Consider the following 26886-nt stretch of genomic DNA (forward strand, 5'->3'; position numbering starts at 1 on the left):
GTGCCATTTCTGGCTCATGTAGCAATGAATCAGGGCGCATACACATCCACACACATGTTCCTCCTACACCCATGTGGGCGGCTGCTCATGTGTGATGTGCAAATCTGCTGGAATTGTGCTCTCAAGTTCCATGTTCTGTTGTTTAATCTCTTGGGAACTGATTATGAAAAGATATGGGCTATGAAGGGGGCTCTTGAAGTTATCCTGACCTCAGAACCCAGAGAGTTTTATTTAATGGCATCAGAAGAGGTTTTGAGTTTTGAGGTCTGCTCTCTTTGGCATGGTGTGGGTGAGAAGCTGATTTTTTAATTTGATTGGTACCATGGTATGAGCATGATCTGGACATTTTGCTGGCACTGGTACTTATGTACTCCTTTGTGGGCGGCCCCCTGAGTTGAACTAAGAACTTGTTTCTTTGCAATGAGAATTTAGTGAGATTGCCCTACCCACTAGCTCCAGTGGTATTATATAAAGTAAATTTATATTTTGACTGGGCACTTTGTTCTAAGAGAGTTTTGAAGAGTGAGGAAAGGCTCTAGGCTGGGCACTAAAGACCTGGGTTTTCTCTGTTCAGTGGCTGTTTGACCTTGGGCATTTTTTTTCCTTCTCAGTGGGTTTGGGGATCCCTGTAACATTGTCATTTGGGGATGGTTACAATAAGTGACCTCCAAGTTCTTGCATTCTGTGATTTTTGGTGCCCATAGACACTTGAAATCAGAAGGGGTGAACTGTAATGACAAGTGAAAAGGAAAACAAAATTTTAATCAAAGGATGATGGAAGGTGGAGGGAAGAAATATCTTTTTGCTGGTATCTAGAGAAATTTAAGTTTCACCTAAGAGATTTTTTTTCACCTATGTGAGAAAGCCACTACAAGAATGGAATTTTTGTTGTTGTTGTTGTTTTTTAGGTTTTTTTTGCTTTTTCTTTTCCCCTGAGGGAAGAAGGGTTCTCTCTAAAGCTGGTCTTTGAACCAGGTTTATGACAAAGTAGTGTCATGAAATGCCACAGCCTTCAGGACTGGGTGCCTGACAGGCCCTTGGCAGAAATCCTATGGGAATGTATGTGTGTAGGTTGTGTGATAGTATGTTCATGTGTATGTGTGCACACCCTTGTCTGTGTGTGGGGGCGTGTACACTCATGAATGTGGATGGTGGTTGCTTGTGCAAGGAATGAGGAATAACAAAAGGGAATGCATTGAGTTCCGCAGTTCTGAATGGCCTCCTTGTATAGGATGGATGGGTGTTCCCCCTGCCAGTCTTCCCACCAACCCCCACAACCCCTCAGACTAAAGGGGTAGCTTGAATGAGCCCTTCCATCAGTAATTTAACTGGCATAATCGGCAAGCATTTTTCAGATTAATTTATCTCTAGGCAGTTAAGGGAATGTTGCTAGCCAGATGGCAGGCCACCCTAGAGCAGCTAAAAGGGTGTTTGAGGAGTAGAAAACCAAAGTTGGCAGTGTGACTTTTTACTTCTGTGAATCCTAAAGGTTTGGCATTTCTCCTTCAGACTTATGAGGGTATGCAAAAAGAGAAGAGTGGGAGAAAATGAAAAAATGCAGCCAAAGGAATGGAATCTTCTGCATTTTGACTCTTGTTTCTTCTCTTTCCTGCCTCTTTTCTTCATCTTCCCCATTCTCCCTTTGTTCCCTTGCCTGATACATCTGTCAGTGGGTAGATAAGAAAGAAAAGAGGGTTTTTTCTCTCTGATTTGTCCTAAAATTTCCCAATACAGTTCCTCTTTTCTTTTCCCCTTCTCTAACCCCTTTGGGTAGAGGATACCTTTTGCTACTAAGAGGGGCAAAATTCCAGCTCAGGAATTTTGGCTTCCAGCTCCCTATGGGGGATTCAAGAAAATACCCTCAGCTGGTATCCTAGCAACCACTGCATCACTCAGTTCCTGCTGAGCTCCAGATCTCATCCTTTAAATGTCCAGGCACCAGGCCTTTGGAGAAAGGGGGCTTGAACCCAACAGGACTTGGAGAGATGTTTTGGGAGAGAGGACAAAGAGCAAGATACTCATTGCCTGACTAGAAAACACATGCACAGAAGGCATTCTGAGTTTAGCCTTCTCCCAGCCACGGGGATTGTTTATTGGAATGCTCCTGGGTTAAAATCCCCATTGAGTTACTGCCTTCTCCTTAAGATTAACTGAGCCATATCACAGCCCAACTTTAGTGCAAGGAGGTCTGTAGGCCCTGAAAAAAAATGTTTTTCCACCCTGACTTTTGGCTGAGGCAGGGAAGAGGTGAAGTGATAGTGTGGTAGAAACAAACTGAGAGTGCTTTTCCCTATTGAGACAGCCTCTATTTGTCAGAACCTGCAACATCTACTTGCACAGTGTGACCAATGTTGTTTGTGGCTTAGGGAACCTAGTTCAGCTACAGTGTGAAATGTGAGGGCAATTGTTTTTATGTTGTTGGTCTCTGGATAGTTTCTTTCACTGGGAAGGCTAGGCAAATTGGGAAGGCCAGTTTAGCTTATTGTGCTGGCGAACAGGGTTTGGGCCCTGGCTGAGATTTGCTCATCACTTGTATGTGTGTGATTAAGTGGCTAGGGAGCTGAGGGATTGTAGTGAGCCAGTGAATAAAGTGCTCTTCTGCCCTGTGGTGAAGCCCAGATTAAGAGTACTTGACTGTGATTGGAGGTCACACTCTGGCAGCTATAGGGATGGTGCCAAATCATGTCCTCCTCCTAGCCTTTGTCTGCCATCTTGGCCTCTGCTCCCCTTGGCCTTTGGAGTGCTTACTCTGGACAGGGACACAATTAGGAATTGAGCCTATTCTCCCAAAATAACTGCCTCCTCAGAAGACTTCTCACAAAGCATCTGGATCCAGCCCCAGTGGCTTTGCCCCAAGAAGTGGGAAGGAGATGGAGAATCTTAGACTCTCTAGCTCTTATATCTATCTCTGCAACTTGTTCTAGGCCAACTGAGTCTCTTGCTTTCCAAGAATCCTTGATCAAAGCTTAGTTTTTCTGATATCTGAAGAGAGTGTCTCCTGTCACTAGGTGGGTCTACCTCTCACCAGTATTTAGCTTATTGTGCTTTACCCTTGCACAAAAATATGAAGTGGAAAAAAATGGAAGGGGTAAGGGCCTAGAGGGGAGGGAAAGCTCAAGAAATGTTCCAGTAATGGCAATCCCTTGTCATGCATGGGCCTATAGAGTTTACAAAGAATTTTCTCTTCCTAATTTTCAGTGTCACATCAGCCTTGTGAAGTGTGTAGGGCTGATTGTTGTTCCTGGTTTTATAGAAGAGGAAAGTAAAAGTCAGAGCGATTGGTGGGATGGGAGTGAGTCTGCTTTTCAAATGGAGAGGGGGAAGAGTCAGAATTTATCATTCCCAGCTAGTGTGAAGCTGAATGCAGTCAGGTGGAGAGAGAGGTATGTAAGTCTTCCCTGAAGTCATACTAGCTTCCTCAGCTACTTGCTTAAATTTTTAGTGTTTTTAATACCTTTCATTTGTATAGCAATTTTTGCACAAAGTTATTTAAGAAAATGCTGCCTTTTATCTTGAATATACATCAGAGTTCCCTTTAGTCTTATGAAAACTTTGATATCTTCAAGGAGAAAAGCAGTGTGAATTGGTGGGGCCTAAAATAATGCTTTGAAGGAACTGAAGTTTTCATACAGTTGTTCTTCGTTTTGAAGCACTCTTATATTTATATATTTCACTAAAAATGTGCTGCCCAGAACTGACCGTGCTACTCCAGGTGTGACCTAATCAGGATCAAGTACAAAGGGACTTTGATTTGTCTGTGAATTATCTAATAATGCAGCCTTGTACTGGTTCTAACCCTCACTGAATATTCCAATTAGTTGGAAAGTTTTTAAATACCCACACCAGGTCCCTACTCAGAGATTCTGACTTAATTGGCATGGGGTAGATCCCCAGCAACTTTTTAAAATTTTTTGAAATTTAAGGCTCTACAAGGTGATTCAAATGTGCTCCCAAGATTAACAGCCATTGTATTAGCCTTTTGGGCTATAGGCTCAAACACTTTGCTGTCTAGTCCAGTCCTCTATTTTCTCATGAAATTGGCCTTTTTCAACCAAACTTGTTACATTTCATTTTGTTTGTTTGGTCCATTATTCTCATTTTTTTCTATGGGTTTTAAAATTTTTCTTTATACTGAGCAACAAATTAACAGTCCCTTCTAGCACTGCATCAGTGAAACTTTTATTTTATTTGGTTGGCCCATTTTAGCTTTTTTTTGAGAGGGGTTAATTATTTTTTCTTTATGCCATGACACAGATGGCACTCTTCTAGCATCGATCGAAAACTGAATAAGTATCATTCAAGTTGATGATTCAAATAAATGTTCAATATGATGGATACTTGTTACTCTAACATCTCACCGGATTCCTTCTTTTGGAGTTGGAGCCCGTTAATTTTTGTATATACCTGGTCAATCAGTGCAGAATTCATTGAGGCTCTACCATCATCTATCCTACCAGTGTGTTAATGAGGATAATGTGGCATGATAGACTTGTATGCTTTGTATACATCAAGATGTATGTTAGGTTCATAGCAATCACCTATCAAGCCAATGACCAAGGAGTATGAGTCACTTGGTATTTTACTCCTGGTAAATCCTGTTGGAGGCTCTAGGATTCCCTGTTTTCTTTCAATACCCACAAACTGTATGTTTCCTAACTGGGTCCAGAATTTGCCTGAGGGTCAGTGCTACAACTGTAGATTCTGTGTACCACTTTGATCTCCTCTTTTGGAAAGCAGAACAACAGAGATGTAGCTTTAAAACAGAATATATTTTGTTTTCAGAGTTCAGTAAATTCTTTATGCATGTTTTTCTTGGTTGGCTGAATTGTTTTCATTAACCCAGTGGTTCTCAGTCTTATCTGCACAGTGGAATCACCTGGGGATTTAACAAGACTAGCAAAAATTCCTAGAATCTCTGAGGGAGATGTGATTGTATTGGTCATAGTGAGGCCCTGGCATCAATATTTTCTAAAAGCTCCCTGAGGTGGAAGGAATGTTTAGCACGAGATGAGAATGACTGCTATATTCAGAGGAAATGCCAGCTCAGCCTGAATCTGGTTTACTGCACACGTAAATAGGCAGGTTTCACAGATAATAAAATTTTATTCTAGGACTGTGGGGGCCTTGACGAATGCTAGGGGCTTGTGCCCACCCTAAAAAAGAGGAGTAAACCCTTGACAGTAAGTAGTCTTGGGACTTATTTGGACTTAAAATTATTAGCTGTGAGTTGCTTTGAACACTTCAGGAAAAGAGTCACTTTCTATTCATTTGCTATACTAGTGGGAAAAATTTTGTTTATTCACTGAGTGACTTTGGGTAAATTAATTCTTCCCAATGAAATTTGGTTTCCTCATCTGTAAAATAAGGTTAGGTGAATTAGAAAGCTTCAAAGATTTCTTCAAGCTCTAATAATCTATGCTTACTTTGTGATTAATACTGATGATCAAAATGATTAAGAATATTGTTATTTAAAGAAAGCAGGTAATCTGAAGATTAATTTTAACAAGTTTGGAATGTATAGGATGATTTTGGGGGTAATAGAATTTTCTCCTTAATTATATTTGACTTAAGTTTCTTCCAGAACACACACTGGTTGCCAGCAGGGAAGGGAGCCCTACAGTGAGTTGAGTGGCAGGGGGATGCCATTTTGGGATTTAGCATTTGTTAAAGAGATATGTCCCATGGATAACTGAGACTTGCCTCTTATAGATAAAATACTAGCCTCATATATCTGGGAAAGCCTAGGAGGGCTGCTTTGACAGCCCAGAACCCCTTTCTGCAGTATTTTAAGTAGCTATTCATTTAGTTAATACTACTACTACTGTTAATAAGAATTTCAACAAATAAAGTTCCTTAGTTATTTCATTGGATCCTCCCCCCGAAACTGGAATTAGTTGAGGGAACTGAGGTTGCACACAGTCAGGAAGTGGTAGTACCTAGGCCTCTTGATGCCACATCCTGCAGTTCTTCCAGTATAGCCTGCATAGTCAATCAACTCTGTGGTCATAATGTAGTCATGACTTTTTGAGAATTGTAGGAGTTCCACTGACATAGAGCAGAACTCAGGAGTAAACTCCTACAATTCTCAAAAAGTCATAACTACATTATGACCACGGAGTTGATTGACTATGCAGGCTATACTGGAAGAACTGCAGGATGTGGTATCAAGAGGCCTAGGAACTACCACTTCCTGACTGTGTGCAACCTCAGTTTCCTCTGCTATAAGATACTGGATCTATGTCCCATTGGCTGGATCAGAAACCTGAATGCTTTCAGGTTTGTTTGGAGAAAGTGAGCTGACAGAGAGGCTGGGGAAAAAAAGGAGTATTATGTAACCTCCTGGAGGGGAGCAGGCCTGTCAGCAGCCCTTGGGATGCCAGGCATTGAGATGGGAATGGAGAAGCACAGAATTTTCTGCAGACTATATTTGTTCTTCTGAGTCAGGGAGGCCTGGATGCAGTCCTGTGCTGCAAGGCCATCCGCCCTCTGGGCCCAGAGGAGGCCAGCACTGAGCATCCATAGGCAGCTTTGGGAAAGGTTCTGGCAGCTCTGATCTTTCTGCCTGCCTGCCTTCATTAGAGGAGGGGAAACCATGCACCTCCATGCCCATCTGGCTGCAGCAAAGATGTGCTAAGAGCCCACCCCCACCCCCTCAGAGTGTGGAGCCTAAAGGCAGCAGCTACTTTTAGCTGTACCTCCCACAGCCACTCCTCTGCTCACTCGCTTCTTCCTCCTCTCTCCATGAACCCCGCTAGTTTGCAGGAAGTCTGGGAAGTGGGTGTTTTGGCATTGGGAAAGAGGCACTGGGAGCCAGGCATCCCTCAGAGAGGTTCTGGTAGGCCTGGTATGGTGGGAGGGTTCAGAACAAAGGCAAAATGATGACACTGCTTTGTGCTTTGGGCCCAAAGGGAGTGGAAGGATTTATTAATTTCCTCTGGACCTTGCAACTGGCTGAGGTGATTTTCTTGAGAATCCAGGTTGAACTATACAGGAGGATTCAGGAAGATGTAGTGGACAGAACATGCATAGATATTTTCTCTACTTGAATTTAGAGAAAAGCAACTGGAGCTAGTGGATGCTCAGTTGATTCTCCCTTGATTCTTGACAGTCCCTCTTGAACATTGTCTTACACTTTGCACTGGATTTTACATGGTCTTACTTGATCTTCTCTGTGGCCCTGTAAAGTAGATGGGGCAGGGATTAACTTTGTTTTATTTATTTATTTATTTATTTAAATATATTTTTATTTATTTCAGAGAGGAAGGGAGAGGGATAGAGAGAAACATCAATGATGAGAGAGAACCACTAATTGGCTGCCTCCTGCACGTCCCCTACTGGGGATTGAGCCTGCAACCCTGGCATGTGCCCTTGACCAAAATCAAACCTGGAACCCTTCAGTCCCCAGGCCAATGCTCTATCCACTGAGTCAAACCAGTTAGGGCTATCTTCATTTTATAGATGAGAAAAATGAGACTCAAAAACTTGTTGTCATACAGTGTTTGATATGGGCTTGAACTCTAGAAGTTATAGTGCCCTTTAAGGTCATTCCAGACAGTTATATCTTCTAGAAAAGGGGTGGTATAGCTGTCCTGAGTTTAATTCCCTCATTGTAAAAACTGGAGAACTTGGCACAGAGAAAGGAGAGAAAGGACTCTTCCATGAAAACACAGTGTGTCAAGCTTCTTTGTCTTTCAGGGGTGGTGAGGGAAACCTATATGGTGTGATGAAAAACAAAGGGTCTCTGAGCTAGTAGTTTGGCATTTTTTAGCTCTGTGACCTTGGTCAAGTCATTTAGCTTTTCTGAGTTGGTTTTCTGTTAATTGGAGCTGATGATCTTTGAAAATTTTCTGAGGCAGAAGTCTCTGGGTGACTGCTATAGTTGAAAGCCATACACTTGGTAGGCCCTCCTTTAAGGTTTTGTTAATGAAAGACATACACATGAAAAAATAAGGGCTGCAACTATAAACTTAGTCACTAGATGACCTTGAACAAATCCCATTGTCTTTGTGCTTCATTTCTCTCTATCACATCATGGAGGACTCTTCTACTCCCCTTCCTTGGAAGGGTAGAAACGCTGTGACCCAGCTCATGTCTTCTGTTCTTTGTGGGAAGCTAGGGTTTTTCTTTTATTTATCCACAGCTCCATCCCCCCACACCTGGCCACACATATGATGCTATGAATAACAGATTAGCGTTCTCTCTCCCTATCTCATGCAAAGCTAAAAGAGAAATTTGACCCCTAGGTTTTTGGCTAAGATTTGTGATGAACATTACTGGGTTTTCCTGGTATGATTAAGAGTTGCGTTAGAAATAACAGGCTCTTAACAGATGACCTACTTAGAACAAATATACACTCTTCAACTTTATCTGCATCATCTTGTTTGGAAATTTCTCATTACTCCCAGGGCAATCTGAGAAGATAAGAACTATTGTATAGTCTTACTACCACATTGGTTTTTCCACCACAACTCTATGAAGTACTCAAGGCCAGGATTATTCTCCCCATTTTATGGCTAAGGAAATGAAAACATAGGGAATTACTCTGACTGAGATTAGTGCTGACTTTTAAAAGCAGTTGTGTACTAACTAAGAAGAGCATAGTATAAAGGGATAGCTGTTGTCAACCAACCCATACTAAGTGGCTTTAGGTAAGGAGTTTGTTTTAAAGATGCCTCTGCACTTTGTTTCTAATTAGGTTGTATTATAAAAGTTAGTCAAGATAGCAGAGAAAACTAGGCAGATGCTACTAGATAACTTTGATTAGGTTGGCATTAAACCACTAATTGGCAATTCATATACATCTATTTAACCTACGATAAGTCCACCCAGATATATCATCCAAGGATGCATAAGAGGCCCTTCCAAATGCAGAAGAGTGGCCCTAGATTCTATGGCCCTTCATGCCCGTTTTGGAGGTTTCTCTTTATAGATTTATGTGGTCCTGTTCTTAAAGACTAGGTTTTGAGCCTAAAAGCTGACTCATTACCATCACTAGTTCCTACAGTCATCCCAAAAGATGGGGGAAAATGCTTTGAATAAATCCTCTTATTTTGCCTGAACTTTGGTAAAGATTATATGTCTTTGAGACTTTATTCCTTTTATTCTAAGTGGCTCAGGCCACTGGAAAAAATGAGTATGGTATGGCAGATTTAGGGATTCAACCAGTAGCTTGCCCAAGGCTACAGGGGGCTTAGTTAGGATATGACATCTGTAGGTACTATTCCACATGCACTATCTGTGGACTGTCCTTTTTTTGTGGAGGTTGTGTGAGGAACCAGAGTTAGTCCATAGTGAGAAAGTCTATAGATGGGAATGAGAAAGAGCCTTATATATAAGATCATTGAACCCATTCCCTCACAGTATTGCTAAGGAAACTGAGGCCTAGGGAGAAGCAAAAACTTGTCCAAAGTCTCACAATCCTGTCCTGTCTCTCTTTTCAGCTCCTAGCTGTTAGACTTCATAGTTATGAGGCCCCTTGTATAAGTGGACTGGTGACTAGGCCTCTTAGGAAAAGCATCTATGGCTACCACATTCAGGAAGAGACAGAGATGAGCTTTGAACCCAGGTTCTTTGACCTGGTTAGGAGTAGATTGACTTGGGTGTCTTAGAGGAAAGTTGTTAAGGGAAAAAAATTGTGAGAGAGGAAAATTGGTTCAGCCTTGCTGTTTATCCATGTCATTCACCCATACCCACACATACACACACTATAGGTCACTTGTGATACACACTTTCACACACTCAGACACATGTACGGTGTGTTTGGTATGCACATGGGACACACTTGTGGGGTTTACTTTTACATTAACACACTTGGAGTGCACACATTCAGTTAACCATGAGGCATACTCACACTTATCATATACTCAGTATAAGCAAGGCACACACACAGACAGATGAGATAGGCTTATGCAGATTTGTGTGTATGTGTGTGTGTGTGTGTGTGTGTGTATGAATGCATTTAAGGCACAACAGCACACCCATAAGGCACATATACATAGTATACATACATGTAGGGTGCTCTGAGATACACACTCAGATCTGCTGTTACACCCTGGACTCATACTCCTATCCCTGAGATACACACTCCTAAGGACTTACATGGACAAATAACCTTCCCCACATGAGACACATTTGAACACATCTATGGGACACACTCCCAGAAACACACTGATGCAGACCACATCCTACCCCTAGGGCTGGCTAGCTGTCTCGGTCTTCCAAGTGGGCACAACAGGGCACTGGCCACGTCTGGTGGGCCTCTATAAGTTTACTCTGACTCCCCCTTCCCTTATCTTTGAAATCAGGACTCAGAGAGCAGTGAATTCCAGAATAAAATAGATATTCAAGGTGGCATGTGTTATTGCAGGCTCCACAAGGCAAGTAAAACTTAGAACCAAGTATTCAGATGTCGAATTAACAGGCATATGGAGAAAAATGAGGAAGATAAATTGACACTGATCAATGTAGAAAGCCTGAAGCTGCTCCTGAACCCCCTAATCCAATTACAAACCATTATGGAATGATGTGATTGTAAAGCAGTGTCCTAGAAAACATAAAGCAACTGAATATTAAAGTTTTTTTTCTTAGGAATGAATTAACAACTTGAACCTGAGCAACTATATCTAAATTGTGGGTGGGAGGCGAAGTAGTAGGATGCATAAAGCGGGGCAAAAGCCCAGACTCTCCTGGGTCAGTGGTGGGTGGAGAGAACAGCCACATCTTTAATGACCACAGCCCTGCCCCTAGGCATAGCAGCTTGGGCCATCTGGCCCCACTAATGAGGGCCTGCTATTTTTAATTTCTCAAGCTGGAAACTAGGTCGGGGTGTCCTAGGGAGACCTTTCTGCCCCTTTGTACCAAAGGCTGGAGCTGGAAGGGGGAGGCAGGCCCCTAGTTGGGGTCTAGATGAAGGGTAAGAAGCAGTGAGATAGGTGGCCAGAGTGTGGCTAGTCTACCCTGGAGTACCAGCCTTAGAGGTTACTGTTAACTGTGACAGCCTCATGTCAGTTTCTTAGCTTTGGACTGGAAATCAATAGTTCTACATGCTACTCTGCTACTTAGGGTGTGCCTCTATCTGGGTCTTATTTGGCCAATGGGTAAAATAGCCAGTATTGCCTCCAGATGCTGGCAAGCTAACCTAGGCTAAGAGCTCATAAAATGCTTTGGAAATGTACTTGTTCTTTACCTACAAAGCTATACTTAGCCTACCCCCAAAGCTGGCCTTAGTGTCCACCAACAACTGGGCCTGACTCCTATCATAGTAGCCATAGAAAGAAAAGGCCCAAGTGGGGGCCAGAGGAAGGCAACCTCGTGGGGTCAGGTTGGTAAAAGTTATGCTGGGGTCACCCCATCTATACAGATGGCTTTCAATGCCAAGTCAATTCCCAGAAAACTGGTTTGCAATATTTAGTTGGTCATATAAGTTTGACTCCTCAGGAACCCTGTATAGTGAGGGAAAGTAAAGGGCATCAGGAGCAGGGACTTCTTCCTAAATCTCCTGCCACCTGACAGAGGAAACTTCCTTGAATGCTTGTTTGGACCCTGATAGAGTTCCTTATTCCAAGTTTTGTGCTCAGGGCCATTTCTCAGGCTTTGTTGAAGGGGGTGGGTCAGGAACTAGACTATGTTGGTTCATGTACAGATTTTTCCTCACCCTATATGTTGTGGGCAAAGTTCTTTTGAGCCTCGGTTTTCTGGTCTATAAAATGGGCTTAACTGTAAAGTCTCAGGATTGGTGGATATAAGAATTCCTAACTGAAGGATGTAAAAAGTGCCATATAAAATGTTGAACTGTTTTGGTGCTGTTTGGATTGTTGAGTTCATCCAGGTCATGATTACAGGTAGTTTGGAGGTAACCCAGGAGCTTGTCTTCATTTTATTTCTCTACTGTTTTCCCCTGCCTTTTTTTTCAACCAGCATTGTCTCCATTTTACAAGTGGGGATACTGAGGCTCAGAGAAGGAAGGGACAGCCTGAGGATACAGGATTAGGTGATGATGGATTTGGGTCTAGAAGTCATGTATTCAGACTCTGTTCAGTGTTCTTTCTATGGCCCCAAGCTACTAGACAGTGGATTCCATTACTAAATGAAACTGCTGGTAGCAGCTTAAATTAATATAGGATGTCCCAAAAAAATGTATACAAATACTTTGAAAAATTATAAAGATAGTGTTTATTAAAATACATTTCATTTTCAAAATTGAGCTTTCAGTTGTTAAAGTGTGTATATATTTTTGGGACACCCTGTATATGTAAAAACTTAGGGTTGTCTCTGACACATAACAAGGGAAGGGGGCTCTTTAGGGCCCAATCTTCTACAGCAGAGTCCTGCTTTCCCACGAGAGGCACACTAATTGACCTCTCATCCTTTCCATAGCAGTTAAATGTTCCACTCATCTTCTGCATGTGGGAAGCAGTGAAATGTTGGAGAAGATGCTAAGTTGTTGTGAGAGAGAATTGTGATGCTTGCTTAAGCCACTTCAGGAGGATCCCTAAAAGCCCTTGATCCACCTTGGTCACTCCCACCACCTTAGAGCTTTCAGGGTGCAGAAGCCCTTTGTGGCTGACCTGGCTAAGGGGTTAGGCCAGTGGTCGGCAAACCGCGGCTCGCAAGCCCCATGCGGTTCTTTGGCCCCTTGAGTGTGGCTCTTCCACAAAATACCATGTGCGGGCACGCACATACAGGGAATGTTGTGGAGTGAAAGAAGATGTAGTGTCGAGGATTGAGAAAGGTATGTTGAGATGGTTTGGACATATAGAGAGGATGAACGAAAGGAGATAGATGAAACAAGTATACAAGACGAGTGTGGATGGAGAGTTAGAAGGGGTCGACCTCAGCGAACGTACCTCAATCAGATTGAGGACGTTTTTAGCAAAGGCCAGCTTAGGAGTACCTTAATTAAGTTAATAACAATGTACCTACCTATATAGTTTAAGTTTAAAAAATTTGGCTCTCAAAAGAAATTTCAATCGTTGTACTGTTGATATTTGGCTCTGTTGATTAATGAGTTTGCCGACCACTGGGTTAGGCCAAAAGGTATCTAAGAATATGTTGATGGCATTAATCTGTGAAATGTTATTCTAACACTTGTGGGATAAGATAGTGAAAATTCAAGAACCAAAGCAAAGAGAGTCCCTTGAAACCATCTGGGCTGACTCTCATCTATGGACATTAAAACCCAGTTGGGATGACTTTTTCTCCTTTACTGTGTTCTTGTATAGCACGGATTCTCAAGCTGGGCCAGCTTTCCTGGAGCCTTTTTAGCTTAATTTTGTTTGTTTTTACCCTGCCCAGGAGAGGAGTGGGTAGTCATACTGAGATGAAGCGCTGAGAGGAAGGAGATGGAAGAATCTGTGGTACTCAGACCTTGAGTGCTAGGCATTGGGGAAGGCTTTTTGTGTCATTCTTTATCTGTCCTGCTGCTAATACATTATTTTCCTATAGCCTGCTGATTAACTGTGGGAGTTTAATCTAGTTTGTTGCCGTTTTCACTTGCACTGCTAAAACCTGTAGAATGACTACAGTACTGGCCTTTCTGGGGGATTTAGACAAGGAATGTCAGGGTTGCGGAAACTGGAAGATAGAGGGAGAGAGATACCTTCTGTGCAAGTTTGAGAGCCCAGAAAGTTGTGTAGGGAAGGGGTTGCCACCAAAGCCCTGCCAAGAAGCTGCCACACAGTTTTCCTCAGCTCTCTGCACCCCAGACACCTCATTTTAAAATATTTTATTTTTGAATAGGAAATACATTCACATGGCTCAAAATTCAAAATGTACAAGAGGGTGCACAGTGAAAAGACTTTCGACCCCTACCCTCTAGCCTCTCAGCTTCCTCCCCAAAGACTACCATTGAGTCCTTTTGAGAAATGTTCTATGGATATATAAGTATACAGGCATACCTCAGAACTATTGTGGGTTCAATTTCAGAACACAATAAAGTAAATATCACAATAAAGTGTGTCACATGAATTTAGTTTCCCATTGCATATAACAGTTATGTTTATGATATTATATAGTGTATTAAGTGTGCAATAGCATTGTCTTAAAAACAATGTATATATTTTAATTAAAAATTACCTGATTGCTAAAAATGCAAAACATCATCTGAGCCTTCAGCAAATCACAATATTATTGCTAATGGGTGGTCTTGCCTTGATGTTGATGGCTATTGACTGATCAGGGTGGTAGTTATTGAAAGTTAGGGTGGCTATGATAATTCTTAAAATAAGACAACAATGAAGTTTGTCACATTAATTGACTCTTCCTCTCACTATTTTTCTGTAGCATGTAATGTGTGGTATCATTTTACCTACAGTAGAACTTCTTTCAAAATTGGAGTCAATCCTCTCAAACCCTAATGCTGCTTTTCTAGACTTATGTAATATTTAAAATCCTTTGTCATCTTTTCAGCAATCATCACACATCTTTAGCAGGAGTAGATTCTATCTCAAAAAAACCCTTCAATGTGTAAAAAAAAAATGCAATATCTTCAAAGCAAAATAAATTGAAGCACAATAAAATGAGGTATGCCTGTATATGAATATAGTCTTCTTGCTCTTTTATGTGGAGATTAATAATATATATATATTATTCTATATCTAACTATACCTTGGAAGTTCTTTGACCCTGTGGGGGTGAGGATATGCTGTGCAGAACAGAGGATGAGAGCACTGATTCTAGAGTAAAATTACCTGAGTTTTGATTCTGGCCCTGTGTGACCTTCAGCAATTACTTAATCTCTCTGAATCTTGGTTTCCTTATTTTTTAAAATGGTGATTAAATAAATTAGTATATTTAAAAACAGATTTGTTTCTGACAGTAAGTATTCAGTAAATGTTAGCTATATCTTATTATTAGGGGGGAAAACCTATTCGACTGTGAGTCAGAAGATCTGGGTTTTCTTCTGTCCTCTGCTCCTGGGATAGCTGAGTGACTTCCTTTGTTCAAGCTCGTTTCCTTATCTTTAAAATGTAAGGTCTCATCCTTATTCTGCTTATCTCTTAGAGTTGCTGGGACAATCCAGTGAGCTAATGAATGTGAAAGCATCTTCGAAACTATAATGCACTGCACATGGAAGGAGTGTTGCTTAATCTTTTCATAGAAGATACTTAGAATAGCTTGAACCCAATGGCTAGAACTGGGTAGAGAAGGCAGTGCCCTTTTTTCTGTCAGTTGAACCCAGAGGACATTTTTGTACTGAAGTTCTAGTCTGGGTGGAGGTATCCTATGGCAAAAATTTGAAATAGTCAACTTTTGTCTTCCGAACTTTCTAATCACCCCATTTCTCTCTCATCTTCCTTGTTTCCATATCTTTTTTTTGACTCCCCTCTGTCTCTTGTCAAAACCTACTTTTACAAGCAAGGCATCAGCATTCGTCAAAAATTACCCCATCTTTCCTTTTGAGATAACCTAGTGTAACTAGCTCAAAGAGGAGCCAGATCTGCCTAAGTTTATACTGCAATAAGTAACTAAACCAAGCCTGGAACCCATTCTTCCCATCCTAGTTTTTTCACTAGCATTTGCATTTTAGTGTGAATTTGAATTTCCTTAGCAAAGAAGCTGGTAGTGAGAAGATTCTGGAATTGTCTCTACTTACCCTTTAAACTGAGGTTTTCTTACCTCTTAATTTCCAGAGTCAGACTTGTTTAGGGTCCTAAGGTGAGGGAGAGGCATGTGCTGGTTGTAATATTGAAGGGATGATTTCTGTAGAGCAGAGGGAAGAAAGCACCAGAAAATGTCTAAAATAGTGACCTTCAAAGTGAAGCTCCAGGAGAAAATATTTGAAGTTTTTATATTTTAAATTGTTAAACTCAGTATTTAATTTATATTTTGTGGAGATTTTTGTAACACATACTACATTAGTAGCATTTAGATACTAGGTAGGTGTTCATATTTTTTTAGCCAATTGACAATTTTTAATAAAAAATTAATTGACACCTATCCTTCTAAAAGACTATAGGCATGGTTTCTAATCTTGGCTCTGCTGCTGACTAGCTTGCCATATTAGGCAACTTCTCCTCACCAGAGCCTTAGTTTTCTTATTTATAAAATGTTAGACTGAACTAGATGTGCTAGGTTTTGGTTCTCCAATCCTAACCTTCTCTGAGCATAAGAATGTACTTTCTTTCAGGCTCTTGAGCCTGAGTCAGAGTCCAAAAACAATATGTTCAACCCTAGCACCTTACTGGATGCTTTGTCCTTCAGTCAGCTGCCCGGAGTCCCTCCTCTCCCCTCCCCACCTCTCCTCCCCTTTCCTCTCCTTCTCCCACCTTCTCCACATAGCCGAGACAGGCAGACACTCTCTTACATAATCCTGGCTGACCTACTTGAAGTTCTTTTGTTAAAAGCACAACCAGTTTTCCTGTAGACACAGACCTGATGCCAAACCTCCAGGGCCCTGAGGTTGGGTCTGATTTTGCTTCTCTTGCATCCTTTCTGGCAGCCTAGGTTTAGGTGCAGCATCCTTCTGTCTGAGTCTTTAGTGACACAGTCTGAAGGGAAACCAGCTCAGCCAGTTTTTATCTCCAGGGGCCTGATCCAGTGACTGCTCACTGAACACCCCTCATCCACTATTTACCATACTGTGATTTTGTGAGAACAACAGTGTCCCACCTCTGAACAGGAAACACTGCTGACAGGGACCAGAGGCACTTTTAAGTACCTTGGCAAATGTATTTTCTCTCATAGTGAGCCAACAGGCAGAGGGAAATCAATAAGCCATTGGAAAATATCTACTTTCTGATTAAATACAGATTTCCTCTTTGGTCTGTATGGACTCCCCAGAGACAATTACATTCTCTTTGGACATTTATACAAAGGCTCAAAGCCTTTGTGAGCCTGTGTCTTAGATGGGTATGCTCAGTAGACTTCAAGGTGGTTTAAGTTGATTGAAATATACTTATTTCTTCTGTCTCTTCTCAGGATACAAGTCAGTGCCCCTGACTAATTGCTGTTCCTGTTCTAACCACCAGATGGCCACATTTAAAGACAACTTAGAGAACTATTAGTTCCAACCTATCTTTTTCTCTGCTCTTCCCCCCACCTACAGCCCTCCTTCCCTTACAAGATTTTAACACGACATCTGTCAAATGGTTTAAAAAATGACTTTCCCTTCTTCTGTCTGCCTTGCCCACCCACCCTCTGGCTGTGGTGTCGATGACTGCAGAACTATGTATGTGGGAGGCACGGGAAGACAGATTCTTCATGTAGTTTTAGTCCCCTCCTCCTACCCTTCTATAAACCTAAAGAAGCACCACCCCCGCCCCTTCCCAGGAAACTTGAAGCTGGCCTTCAAGTAACAGTCCAGGAAAAGCTAAGGCTCCCAGGGCTGGTTCCAATGGAACCACAGGAAGAAATTCAAGAACCCAGGTAGAGGGCCCAAGATGGAGTCACCTAAGGAATTTGGCACTCTTTGAGCCCCCTGTCTCTCCCCTAGGCTTCTCCTGCCATCTCTCAAAGTATGACAGCAACAAGAAATCCCAGTGGGTGCCTGAAACTTAGTACCCGAAGCAAGTCCAAGAAGAAGGCCATGAAGCCCAGGGCAGGAACATATTGGAGATAGGTCCCAAGCTGGTTCAAGAGACACGTATAGGTTAGGGTAACCTCCAAACTGGGATGGCATGCTTCTGACTCAATTCATGGAGAGAGGATTGCTGAGTCATTTTATGTTTTGTTTTACTAATAGTTTGTCTCTTAGAATACTGGAGGCTGACTTGGGAAGATTGAACATAGCTCTAGAAAATGGCTTCTAAATTGTTGCATACAAAGATGCTGCAAAAATTTTCCATTAGGACCACTGAGGACCTTAGTGCTAAATGTCAGGGTGGGGGCAGGAGTGGGTATAAACAGAGCAGTTTCAGATAGCCTCTCAAGGCAGACTGGGAAAATCCTCCTGATAAACTACTATAATTCCTCAGCCTGCCTGGGACTTGACACAAAAAGATGAAGCCAGGAAACAGTTTCAGGGATTCTGAATGGTCCAGTGCAGTAAGAAGAAATTCTTATACTTCAAACTCCAGCTGTGGCAATTTTAAGACACTTTCCGTATGATACATAATTCATAATCATTTGGACTGCTTGTCAAAAATGCTGGGGTGATTTTGAGCAGGAAATCTGTGGACTACACATTGAGAAATTTGTGTGATGGGTCAGGGCCACCTGGATGATGCCAAAAAATCCCAGAATAGCTTAACAGAAACTCCTATTTCCAAGATGTGGAGATGCAAGCTGATGTTGACCAACCTGCGAGTTGCTCTAATGTGGGGTCATGGTTGGTGGTCCAGAAATACTAGTATGTCTTCTCTCTGGTCTATGCAATCCTTGGCTCATTTGGCTGCATTTTTCTCTAAAGGACTTGTTCCCTCAAAAATAACAAACTCTTAACTATATGAAATTTATGGCAGCAGCTGAGTCTCATCTCAGAACTTCTTGGTCTACTATGTTGAGCTAGTGGCTGAAATTTCATACCAGAAGAGTCCGTTGCTCAGGTACAGACTGAGCAAGCAATTTCCCTGATATGTTTGTTCACCATTATAGCTGAGATTACCTTGTAAACTTCCTTGTAAAGAGGTATAGAAAGATGTGTCATCCTTTGTTATTAGCCTGTAATGAGTGAGAAATGTATTGGATGCTTCTTACCTTACAACACTTGTCTAGGTTTCCCAAGCTTTTAGGTCCTGGCAGGTGTTAGCTGGTTTGTGACCAAAGTCAATTGACAGTATTTAATAAAAAATTAAAAACATATTGTCCTCTGGATCAGGTGGTCTGTCCTGCTTTTGCTGAGCCTGATCTGCATATAGACTCACCTGTCACTCACCTTTCCATGTCAAGCCAGTCCAGCTGCATTTAATGTCTTTCAAGTGTGGTTGAACTCAATAGTAGATCTTTCATTTCATTAAAGTGAAAAATTGCTGGTAATGGGACACTGAAGGAAGCCAATGCCTAATGACTCGCAAATCACATGCCCAAACTAGGAAAAATATTATGTCATGAAAAAGATGATTTTTGCATACCTCCTTCCAGTATAGTCATAGTCACCATCACCTGAATGCATTAATTATTCTGCTTAGAAATGAAATTATTTAGTTACGGACCATAGTAACACCCAGATTTAAACTGAAACCAGCCTGGGAAAAGAAAGTCATAGGGAAAAGAAAAAGCAATTCATTTGATTTTTACTTTTAATACTCATAGTGGGGTTTGTTTTAGCTGGCATCTCTTCTCTCTTCCCTGATGACCATTGAGCACCTGTGCAACTCTTCCACAAAAACCAGCCCACCCCAAAAGTCATCTGGCCATAAAACCTACCAACAATAGATTGGCCCATAGGCCACCTGGTACATGTTATATATACAAGATCCTAGACTATGCTGCAATCTTACAGGCATGTTAACTCTGTTGCTGTGATCTGCCTCAGAGCTTGCCTGATTTTAGGGCTCAATTTGTAGAACTTTAGAGTGATGTTAAAAACACGCTGTGTTTTATGGGTTAAGCGATGTTTTAGATCTACTGTTCACAAGTGTACATTCTGGTTGTTTGGACAATAACACTTTGGTTGACAATTTGAATAACTCTCATTTGGTTTATTTTCTTCTTATCTAGATATAAATTAGTGAAAGAAGTAAAAGGAGAAAGGATATAGGTTAGAGTCACCAGGGAAGAGATTAATGATCATATGGGTGGGCCAAGATCACACAGCTAAGAAGAGGCAGCCTAACTCTAGTGTCCCTACATTTAACCATGGCTACGGGCATGCCTTTATCAGAGATACAGAGGTAGGAATGCATCTGATTTTGCAAGGGACTGAGTTTGGTCAGAGTGGAAGGTCCCTGACATGTTCAAGACAAGAGTTGGAACCACAGGCGGGGCTAGATTAAGGATAGCTTTGAGTGATTGACAATAGGGAGTTATTGAAGCTTCTTGAGCCTGGATAGTGGTACCAGCAAAGAAGTTTTGAAAAATGCATAACTAAGGAGTAGCTTGAGGAGGAGAGAGACCTGTGGGCAGCAGGAAGGCTAGGTTGGAGGCAACTTAAAGGCCAGGCTTAGGATGGGGCATTGGAAATGAAGATAAAGGATCATATAAGGAGGGGGGTAGGGCAGGAAAGAGAGGTGGGAGAAGGAACACAGCAGTCCCAGAAGAGTTACCAGAAACAGGAAAAATTAGAAGGGAAATGGTGACATATGATGAGTTTAACATATATTTTATTGGAAGTGATAGCAGGCCATGCAGTGAAATGTGGAACAGACAGTTAGAAATATGGGACTAAAGGTGACTGAGAGCAGATGTCATGAAAAAGATGATTTCTCTGAGGAGCTATATGGAGAGAACAAAGAGCCAAGGTCCCCATTGACTTTTGAATGGGGCAGTCAAGGGCCAACATTGAAAACCCATTCCTCAGTTTCCCAGCCACTCTAACTGGCCTGTGTTTTAATGTGTCACTAGCAATGCCTTAGTGAGACCCAGGAGGGGGCTAGTCAGCTCCAAGTTTTCATTTTCCTGAGCAGAGAACAGTAAAACCATCCTATGGAGCATGTAGGAGGGTGAGAAGAAATAAGCTGCTATAATGACATTTCTGTCTTTGCAAAGCTGAAGTGTTATCCTCAACAGAAAGCCAGAACTGGAAGGTACCTGAGAGGTCATCTATGTGGTTCATGTCTGTAACTTTACTGATAAACTAATACTGGTAAAGAGACTTAAGGTCATTCAGTGAGTTATTTGCAGAGTTTCTTCCAATAGCCAGTTTTTGTTGTATACCCTGTTAACTCCTAGAAGTTGTTTTAATAGCCTGGGTCACACCTTTACAGAAATGTTTTCCTTGAACACTTTGGGCAAGATAGAGTCTGTTTACGGGGCTGTATTTAAAAGACATCTGGTTTATTCAGGGAAGAGCATAAAACCCCAGCCTATTTCGTATGTGCTTAAAGGGAACGAAGGAATGGATTTTGCTTATGTCCATGCATACCTGTTGAAAGAAGGTACCTTCTGAGGAGATGGGGGCAGGCACCAACTGAAGAATAACTTAGAGAGAGGCAAAACCCCCTCATGTCCCCCACTGTCCTGTGAAACTTCTCATGGCAATTGGCACATTTGCTATTCTTCACAAAACAATATATATTTTTCTTTTTTAAGCTTTCCAGCTTCTGCTGCTTGCCATTAAAACTCTCATATTTCTGGCAGCCACCCAGGCTAATTAAATAAGTATTTGGGGTTGGTACTGTCCAGCTGGAGGGCAAGAAGAAGAGGAAGACAAGTGGTATGGCTCTGGAAAACTGGGTAGAGGCTGTCACCTCAGATTTTTTTCTGAATTGGTAAGGCCTGGCATTTGGAATGCTCCTTACATGACCCCAAATCCTTTATTTCAGATATACCAACCACTGAGAACGGACTTATAGACAGGCAGGGAACCAAACTTATGGGGTGGCATGGGGACCACTGGTAAGAATGAGGTATCAGAAAAGGCAAGGTAAAGCCTAGATTAGAATGTCCCTAACCAGCAGCACCTGGGAAGTGGTTTGAAGTGCAATTCTCAAGCCCCACTTCATACCTACTAAATCAGGGACGCATGGGGCCTAGCAGTCTGTATTAAGAAACCCTCAAGGTGGCTGAGAACTGCTGTAGGCCATTCACAGGTCTCCCTGAAAAGAAAAACCAGCTGGAAGCCCTCTGCCTTCTTGATAGAAAGTGTAGAGGATTGGCAAAAGCAAAGCTATAGGTCAAGTTCGACTAGAGATTCAAATCTGCTCCACCACCTATCTGGTGGGTGACTGTGAGCTACTTGGATAACCTCACAAGTTATCTTCAGCAAAAAAATGGGGTGCTGATGCGTACCTTAGACACAGTTACAGAGATTGAGATCAGAAAAGAGAGCCTGGCATGTTTTCAATGAATATGGTTCTCTCTCTCCCTTCTTCTCTTTCTTCCTCCCTGTTTTACTTACTTTCTCCCTTCTTCCCTGTCTTCTTTCCTTCCTCCTAAAACGGCACACTGGCCACTCCAAGTTGGCTGTAGACACATGTCTTGTTGATCAGAAACCAGCCTTAGAGGTCAAATTCTGAATGCCTCCAGGGTATGGTGATCATATTTCCAGGTTAATTGTCAGGGCTCATGTGTCTGATAACATATGTATATATTTTTAGAATCAATGGGATAGAATATTTGAAATGAGGATTGTTTGGGAAATCTAAATAAGTCAAACTACAGCAGGAAGGCTGGGGAGGGTTAGGGGGGTGGGTAAGAGATCAACCGAAGGACTTGTATGCATGCCTATAAGCATAACCAATGGACACAAGACACTGGGGGTTATGAGAGGCTAGGGGAAGGTCAAGGGGAGAAAAAAAAGGAGACATATGTAATACTCTTTGTAATACTTTAAGTAATAAAACAATTTAAAAAAAGAAGAGCTCATTCCTTCTTTATGAATTACCAGGAGCACAGGGCCCGATTGGAAATCATGTGGTGCCGCCCACTCCCTCTCTGGCCCTTGAAGCAGCCAAAGCCGCTGCTGATCAGGTCCTCCCCCAGCACAGGTGTGAGAAGGCCCCTGCCACCCCACCCCTGATGCTGCGCGCACAAGCTCCTGTCCGGTCGACCCTTAATGGCGCCCTGGTTAATTAGCATATTTCTCTATTATATATATAGATATTATGACTCTTCTCCCTCCCCATCTTTTTATTCATATCCAAAAGTGTCTTTGGTGTGGGAGTGCAGAGCACTGTGTGTCCCACTCACTAGCAAGTCTGAGCAAAAACCAACCTATATTTGGTGCTGCACCTGAAATGTCCTAGGGATTGGGAATTATTTTGCTAGAAGTCACAACAGTGCTGTCCCAAGGCTCAGAGCCATTTGGGTACCTTCCTGGAGTAACCCATTGTACCTCCTGGCTTTATGTTGGGCTTTATGTTGGGTTGGAACAGATGGGAAATTTGGGCTTTGGGTTGGGGGAGGGATATAAACCAGTTTAAAAAATAAAGCATTTTACCCCTGACTTAACTACTCCCAAATGGCCTTGGCTTTTCTCTCTTATATTTTGTACCATTTGATAATTTGATCAGCTGCTGCTGCTTGAACTCTTGACCTTGGCTTTTGTGAGATTGTACTCCTTGGCATTCTAATTATGTGGTGACAGCTCTATTTAGTTTTATTTCTCTGGATATTCTTCTTATCCTTACCTCCCATTGTTGTTGTTGCCCTAGGTTTCTGGCCTTCTTTCTAAGCACTTTCTTCCAGGGCAAAATTCCTTGGTTTTCACAATTTCTTCTGGGCCATTGACTCCTAAACCTGTATAGCTATTTCCTATAACCTCTCTTGATGTTTAAATCTACCTGCATATCTTGCTGGCACCTACAATTCAACATATTAAAGAGAATATTTGTCATCTTTCTCCCTCTCCCAAGCTAGCATTCCTCGTGTTTTAATTATCATGTTTAGGATTGAATCCCTGCCTCCCCCACCCCCACACACACCAAATCAATTTTAACCTCCTCATTTTCCTAAAACTAGATTTAAGAACCTTCAGACAGACTCCATCCCACCTTTTCAGCCATCCTTCCACCCCCAACTGCCCTTCTCCAGCCCTTTTCAAACTTCACTACATTTGTCATCAAAGCTCACATAGTCCTCACCTCTGAGACTTTATCTAATGTCATTCCTCTGTCTCAACTGCCCTTCCTGTTCCCTGTTGTATCTTTTATAATCTTACTCATTTTTAAAGCCTATAGTAAGTGCCCCTCAACACTTCTAAAATCCAGTAAGCACATATGATCCTTCCTTCCTCTGAAATCTTGAACTAGACCAGCATATACTAGGCATTGTAGTAGGCACTGTACATCCAGCACTCAGTTCACCCTGTCTATAATTCTGCGTGTGAGGCAGGTATTGTACTTTTTTGTATTCCAATTACATGCTAAAAGTTTATTTTGGTTTGTTTCTCCGGTTTCTTGTCTGTTCCTCACCTCCCTTTGTCACTGCTACTTTCTAAAGTAGCAAAGCCCAGAAATTGAAACTAGGTTTACTGGCCCTTAATGACTTCTGCATACTCCTTGAATGGCATTCACTGATGGTACTCAAAAGGCCTTTGACATCAGGTAAGGACTATGGCTGAATCACAGTAAGTAGAGCCCTACACTGATTGAGAGATGGATGATAAATGGATGATCAGAGAAAAGTGTAGCAAGTTAAAAATCAATCCTGTACACAACAAAAAAGAGATTTAAAACCAATTTCCAGCCCCGACTTAGTTTACTTTTAAAAGAACTCAGAGGATGGGAGGGGGGTATCACTTTACTCCTGCTTAAAGTTGTGACTAGAGAGCACAGGTGCCCTATACACCTAGCATCTCTTTCTGGATTAATCCTCTTCACGTTATATGAACACACATCTGTCAACTCTTGGTTCAGTGTTTTATAGCTCACGAAGTAAGTGGGGATATAGAATTATTCCCATTTAATAGGTGAATACACTGAGACCCAGTGGCAGCATAATTTATAAGAGCAGAGACTCTAGAGCTAGAGTGTGTCTGCATTTTAATTATGGCTTCAATACCTATTGGCTGTGTAAATGTGAGCAAATTATTTAACCTCTCTGAGCTTTAGTTTTTTTTCATCTGTAAGATAGTAATAATATTAGTATTTCCTCAAAGTGTTGTTGTGAGTCTTAAGTGAGTTAAGGTGTGTAAAGTGCTTAGAATAGTGCCTGACCTATTAAGTACTTTATATCAGCTAATTTTATCATCATTATTATTATACCTTTAGCAAGAAGTAGAGCAAGGTCTTAAATCTGGGTAATTTTTTCTGCCTCCTCTATGGTGTTATGTTGGAGCAAAAATAGATCCAGAAAGCTGGCCATCAGATGACCATAAGCAAGTCACATCTGCCATAGTATACCTGATTTATAAAATGAGGGCTGACGGGTGATGATCTTTAAAATGCTGTATAGTTCTGACTATCATTGATTCCAAGTAGGTCTTGACGATAGGTTTGCCCGTTGGTTTGTGGCCACTGGGTACTGGATTGACTTGACCATGGCATAGCTGGCCTATATGACCTGAGGGCCCAGACAAGTCAACTGGACTAAATGGATGTAAGAGTGAGGCAACTGCTCCTGGGAAAAACCAAGCATGGAATCCCTAATAAGAAAAGTCCACTGTAAAAAGAGCACAGACAGTGGAATCAACCAGATTTGAGCCTAGGGGTCCTCAAACAGCACCACAGATAGCATCCTGAGCAGGGTGTTGGTAACTGATGCTAATATATTCTTTTGACTCTTGGTAAAAAGCCAAGGATGTAGCTTTAAACCACAAACCTTCATGATGTTCTGAGTTGGTGTTATATATGCTTACAGAGACTTCTCTATAAGGATTTATTTTATTGAGGCCAGTGATCAGCAATTCTCCACTGAGGCAAGAACAAGAAGAAGTTGACTTTTAATGTAGTTGGAAAAAAAACAAGTTCAACATAAAAATAAATCTCCTCATAGGTAGGAGCATCCTTAAAGGGGGCTGTTCAACTCTCTTTGTTTGGGTTCTTTAAGAATAGGAGCCATCTGGTTTATGATATTATGGATGGAGTTCTATGAATTCAGTATAGCTAATTAGTAAACATTAGTAGTCCAGTATGATGGGTTATAAGACTCCATAATTTATTACTTGTGTGATTGGCCAAAGGACCAGGCCGCCTCTTTGAACCTGTTTTAAATATGGAAACAGCTCATTCAGGAAGGATCAAGTGATGCAGTAGATTTGAAAACATTTTGTAAACAGTAAATCATGAGGTACTTGAAAGGTGGTGCTATAAACGATCCTATTGAAAATCTCTCTAACATTCATGCTGAGGAGCTCCCTGATGCTTTACCTTCTCTGGAAGGAACAATAGCTAGAAACCTGAGCAGTGAAGGATGCACCAGGCAGGAGCTGACCAATAGTGTTATTTTCTGGCTGGTATGTTGGCAGGTAGACCTGTGTGACAGGATATATGTTCTATATCCTGTCTCTGTTGTCTTTGAACTGTTTTGTCAGGAGCCATGTTGCCTTGGGAAATTAGTCCTCCCTCAAAGCAGACTGATGAAAAAGGTGACTTCTAGAGGAAATGTTCATCTATTCATTTCTGGGGAGAGAGTACTTGAGTCCTTTGCCTCACAGGCCATATGTTCTCTATTCTGGAATCTGTTTCTGCAAATGCCAGGGAGACTCATGGCCCATACTGGCAGGAAACAGTTAGGGAAAAAAAGAGAACAAATAATACAGTGGTCAGGATGGTAGCCAGAAAGAGGCAGACTATTTACTTACCCCATCCTCATCATTGTGCTTAGATGAGTGTTGTGAACATGTTCATGTGTGTGTTCATGTGGCAGAGAGATATATATCTGCCTGCTGCTGTGTGGAGCCCAGTCCTAATGACCACAAAGTTTAATGACCAGTGTTAGGGTCTGTGAACAACCCCAGCCTTGCTGGTTGACCCTGAGCTCACCCCTTAACTTCCCTCTAGCTCAGTTTTGCCATCTATCAAATGCAGAAATCAACCTACACTTATCTATGTATATCACAGGGTGGTTGTACAAATCACTGAATGAATCTGTGCCAAGGTTGAGTTTCTTTGGAGCAAGTCATCACAGAAAGCCATATTCTTTCACACCCATGACCTCTCTGGATGGCATCATGTGTGGGTGGCAACCAGGAGGCTGCAGGACTGGGGTCCATTGTATGTGAGGAATGCCATGGTCTGTAACCTCTGGGGGTGGGATACAGTGGTGTTAAAAATGTACCACCAACTCTCAGTTGGTCAGTTACAATGAAGAGGAGGAAAGGGAGAGGAGTGCAGAGAATTTAGAGCAAATGTGCTCGAGCCTTGTTTTAGGATTGATTTTAGCCTCTCTACCCATTCCAGACCTTCAGCT

The 26886-nt window shown here is 41.9% G+C and overlaps 1 protein-coding gene across 7 annotated transcripts in view; it reads left to right on the forward strand.

The window, feature by feature from the left end:
- The window catches only part of ARHGEF9 (Cdc42 guanine nucleotide exchange factor 9), a 330612-nt gene that overhangs the window by 145296 nt on the left and 158430 nt on the right, over window positions 1-26886 (forward strand). The window contains exon 1 of one of the 7 annotated variants that reach the window (XM_059678484.1): window positions 23944-24080. The exons of the other annotated variants lie outside the window; for them this stretch is intronic. The gene's annotated coding sequence lies outside the window, so the exon portion shown is untranslated. Of the gene's footprint in view, window positions 1-23943; window positions 24081-26886 lie in introns of those variants that run through there. 7 annotated transcript variants of the gene reach the window in all.

This window comes from Myotis daubentonii, chromosome X (assembly GCF_963259705.1).
Source record: "Myotis daubentonii chromosome X, mMyoDau2.1, whole genome shotgun sequence".
Taxonomy (NCBI): domain Eukaryota; kingdom Metazoa; phylum Chordata; class Mammalia; order Chiroptera; family Vespertilionidae; genus Myotis; species Myotis daubentonii.